Here is a 5,018-nt window from a genome sequence, read left to right as displayed (position 1 = left end):
GACTGGTAGCCTGTATGTTATTTTCAGTTTCCTCAAGAAATAAATCTAATTCTGAAAAAGACAATCTGTAAACTAATTTAAGAACTAAAGCAATGGAACTTGGAAATTCTCATCTTGCTTCTAATTTTTCTGTTAGCATTATTCTTTTCTAATGTTCATCTCCTTAGTGCTTATTGAGTGAGTTCTCAGGTGTCTTTCAGAGACCTAAGTTGAGTTCTGTTATTTAAGGACTCAAGTCTGGTTTGGCTGTTTAGCTGGAACAGGGATGGAACCACAGAATAATCTCTCTTCATTGAAATACAGAGCTGAGATATCTGCAGCAAGAACTGAGTTGCCTTAGGTTCCCTTTGTAGCTGAGAGTGCCAGAAGAGGACTCATCAGAAAATCTTACCTGGGTGCAGTCTCAGAGAGCTCTGTTCTTTACTTAGGTGTTGACTCTTGAATTTCACAGTGCTGGTTAAGACCTGCTGAATTGGCAGTCAGGGAAAGGAGATTCTTCTACTTTAGCTCAGGGATTTTTGTTACTGATACACCAGGTGTATCAGTAACCTTGAGGAATTTGCTTATTGTAGTGTTATTTCAGCTCATATCTTTGAAACCGAACGTGCCAGGTATTCCTATAGCCAGCTTTTGTAGTTTGGGGGAAACAATAATGGCTCCTTTTCCCTGACAAAGTTGTAGATACTACACAAAACTGCCAGTGTGGGCATTTAGATTAGTGTAAAGTGTGTAGCATTTTCAGCTGAACATGGACAACAATATCGTTGTATTGCTAAAAGTCAAAATAATCCTTTTTCCTCTTTTCCCATAATCAGTCTTTATTTTTTCACATGACTGTTAGAGCTGTTGAACAGCTTTGGATTTCTCCCTTGGATGAATGAAGAGCACAACACTCCAGAAAGTTTGTTGCTTGATTCCAGTAATGAGCATAGCTGAGAGTGTCTATCTGCAGTTTCCTTTGACCTCACCAGAATGGTCTCCAGAGGAATGAGAAACATTCACCTGATTGCCATCTTTTCATGAAGCTGTGGCAGATCCGTGCAGAAGCACTGCCACAGCCTCCTTGCTGCAGCATGAGTAATGTGACAACGCCAGCATCAAAACAGTTCTGACAGCACCTAGCAAATGAGGGAAGTGTGTGGGAGGATACTGGAAAAAGATTTAAATGCTATAGTATGCATGTTAATTTTGAAACAAATCTGAGTGAGGTAGGAGAGCCTGAGAAGAGGTGTCTTTGGCTTGGAATTTTGCATTTAGGAAATGTTCTCACTGTTATGAATGGTTCTAGTGGCTGTGAACACCCTCAGTACACAATGCAGGAGAGACATGAAACAGGCCTGCTGCCTGGGCTCTTCTACCTCCCATGAGTTACTGCCTGGCAGTGTGGGCTCCTCATGCTGCCCAACACCCCAGGAACTGGGATGCTCTCACCATTATCCACACTTCTGGCTGAAGGAAGAGCTGCCTCCTCACAGGCTGTAGGCAAGGTGGGTGGCTGGTTTTCATATCCAGGCTGAAGTCCTCCGTATGGAGTTAGGAGCAAACTTGTCTTTACGGCCCAACAAGTATGCTATAGACCAAAGCAAACTACTTCAAGAAGTATAGTGACTCAATCCTACAGCTGCTGAATGTAGGGAGGCATAACAGTGTTGTACCCATGGACCCCCAGAGACACTTCAGACACGGGGATCATGATGGTTGTGAATGAGCTGATATTAGCTCATATGCTTGGACTCTCATTTCTTCAAGTGCTGCTGCTTCTCTTGAATACAGGATCTGCGACTTCTGGGCTAATGTTCTTGCCTATCCTCACAGCAGGGGTTAACTCAAACTTCCTTCCTGATAGCCCCAAGCAATTAAAAAGAAATGATGGTGTCTTGGGTGCAGAATAGTGTGCATGGATGCCTTTAGTGTGGGTGGTGGGTGCTGATGGGCTGCAGGTACAGGTACAGAGGAGCAGTTAACTTGCAGACAGTTCCATGGAAAACAGGAGTGATGTGATACAGGAGAGCAAGGAAACTGGTGATGGGGAGCAGCTACACCAAAGGGCTAAGCAGTCCATGTGGTTTGGAACAGTGGTTGCCTGTGGTGGATGGCTGCCCAGGCTACTTCGCTCTGCAGCAGGAACACAGCTTTGCTTGTCCAGGCACAGCAGAACCAGGGCAGGATGAAAAGAGCAGTTGTGTTGGCAGCCAGAGATGGGTCTGTCCTGAGTCCTCTCTGGCCTTCCCAGTTCCAGCTGGATAGGTGTTTCCAAATACTGTTTAACAGCTGGTGTCCACAGGGACTGGCAGAAGTGTAAATGCTCATATTCTGCCATTCTCTCTTTCATATGCAGAGGTAGCACAGGGCATCCTGTTTGGACCCTCAGCCGTCTACACAGTGGGGCTGGAGCCAACCCTGCTCTTCCTCGCTGGTTGGAGGGTGACTCCTCTGGGAGCAGAGGTCTGCAGTGCTATCACAAGCAGGGAGACCCCATCTTGGGCCCTCAGCACTGTGCAGAGCCTGGCAAGGGAAAAGACAGAAAAAGAGATCTTGGCTCTTCTCCCTCCCCACTCGAAGCGGGTGAGGGGCTGCCAAGGGCTTTGCAGCAGGGAGAAGAAAGACAGCGTTCATGAGAGCTGCGTGACTCCGAGCTGGTGGGCTGGGAGCCAGGCACGTCAGCACCTGATGGGCCAGCACAGGAGGAAGGGCTTCTGCTCCTCACTCCTCACCTTCTCCAGAGGAGCCCTTTCAAGGCGTCCCAGCCCACTGTAGTGAGGTCTCTCCTGCCCCACTGCCCTGCCTGTTCTGTGCTGGACTGTTGCCTGTGTGGGGCATTGCACTGGCACAGTGTGCTGGGGAGGTCTTTCCCCAGGAGCCTGATTTGTTCACTGCTACCCTGGGCCATCCTGGCTGAGACAGCTGCCCAGGATCCCTCCTGCCTGCCTGTGTCCTCCAGATTTGGGGGACCTGGATTAGTCCTTTTGCCATCTTTGCAGACTCTGCAAAGAAGCAGCCTTGACTTGTGCACTGGCTGTGTGGAGGCTGCATGGATGGTTCCCAGAGAGAGTGCAGGGCTAGGGCTGTGGGGGTGACCCTGGGGGCTGGACAGTCATCACTTCTCAGCAGATCCCCACCCCTTCTCCAGGCAGGCTGGAGCCTGCCTAGAGAATCCTTCCTGCAGCAGCCACTGGACAGAAGAGCCCTTGTGCAGCCTTTTTGGAGAGATGCCTGGTACCTGCTGAGGCAGACTTTCCACTTCCCAGTGAACAGATGCCTGGCTGTGGCTGAGCCATATGGTGTTTTGGACTCACTCCTCTACCAGCACAAGCAGGTGAGATTGCTCAGGGTTCCGATCCCTAGCGACAACTCTCTGCAGGCTGTGGGAGCTGCCAACAGTCTGGTGCAGGGAGAGGTGTGACAGGTCTGTGCTTGGAGCATGTGCCTCTGGGAAGTGCCACCCAGTCAGTGTGGCCTTGGTGCCAGGTCACCATTCCTGGAGAGGTTTGGCTGTGCAGGGGGCTTGCCATGCTGGCCTGGGATTGAGGAAAGCACACCATGTGGTGAGGGTGAGTAAACAGCACTTCAGGTTTGTGGTCAAGGATGATTGTGACATCCTGGGGACACCTCGGAGGCTGGGATAAAATCAGACTCTGCCTGTCAGCCAAGAGTCTATATCAGAGCCAGAATCTCTGGCGCTGGATTCACAATCTTATCCTGTAAGCCATTCCTACAGGAGCTGCTACATCCTTCCTGACTTCTCCAGCAGTCTCTGCTGCTTTTCCCACTCAGTCAGGTTTATTGGGGGAGCAATTGCCCGAGGCTCAGCATCAGCAGTTGTGCTCACTGTCAGGCCTTGTGGATTTGGGAAGAGCTGGCAGCTTTGCCCTTTGGCAGCATGTTGCAGGGTACAAAGCCAGCCAGCCCTCTTCCTTGCCAAGCTGTAAATTTGGGCCTTTGCTCTAGTGCTCCTCTGGCTTTTTCTTGTGGACTGAGGGTTCATCCCACTCATGCTGTGACTGCTCTGCTAACTTGTCTTTCAGCTCCCTGTGTCCTTATGCTTGCACACACAGTGCTGTCAGCTCAGCTGCCTGGGTGCACTTCTGACTCATCACGTGCTGCCTGGGCAGCTCCCCATTTCATTACTGTTAGGAGTTCATGGCAGTGGGCTGTGAAACTCCGTTCCCCTCTTCCCCACCCTGCTCAGTCTCATGCACCCAGGAGGGACAAAGCCTATGGAGCTGTCTGCCCTGACCAGGATATTCCTAGCAGTGATGCTGTGCCTGGCTGGGATGCTCTGTGCCATGGTCTGTCCCTGGCACCTTTCTCCTATGGAGATTTCTGCAGCACAGCACAAGATCCCAAGATCCTGTGCCAGTGCAGGGCAGAGGAACTGGTGCTTCCCCAGGCATTCTGGCAGGGACCAGCCATTTCCATCTGCATAATGGAGATTGTAGCACAACCACCATCAACCCACTCGGGGATATTTTTAGGACTGGCTGTGGTGATGCGGGAGAGATGACAGGCTCACTCCACATCCAGACCATGCGATGCCTCTCCCAGCTGCAGCCACCTGGTGCAAAGGGGGAAGCGTGGGCTGTTCCCCCAGGGAAGGCAGCACTGACTGGGTACTGTGGCTCTAGGCTTGCTGGGAGCAGCTACTGGTGCAGGATACCACCGTCCTCCCTCTGAACTTGTTCAGCTTCGCTGCTTTTGAGAGAGCAGCTTAATGAATTCCCTTGGTCTCTCACTGGCTCTTGACGTTAAGGGTATTTCCTGGCTTGTGAAGGAAAAGGAGGGACGAATAGTATGGGACTGAATAGTGTGGGACTGAAGCATGGCAGTGACACGCTTGCACGTGGTCACTTGCAGTCACAGAACAGGGGAGCCCTTTCAGCTGAGGAGTTTGGCTTTTCTGGAGGGCCTGAGGCTTGTTGGAAAGTTCTATGGAAGAGGATATCAAAACTTTCCATTTTCATCAGAGCCCTGCGTGGGGCTGCAGCTGGTGGAGTGGGAGGAGCAGTGCTTTGGAGGTG

The sequence above is a fragment of the Motacilla alba genome, chromosome 8 (assembly GCF_015832195.1).
Source record: "Motacilla alba alba isolate MOTALB_02 chromosome 8, Motacilla_alba_V1.0_pri, whole genome shotgun sequence".
In the NCBI taxonomy this organism is placed as follows: Eukaryota; Metazoa; Chordata; class Aves; order Passeriformes; family Motacillidae; genus Motacilla; species Motacilla alba.
Note: the sequence above shows the minus strand (reverse complement) of the source record.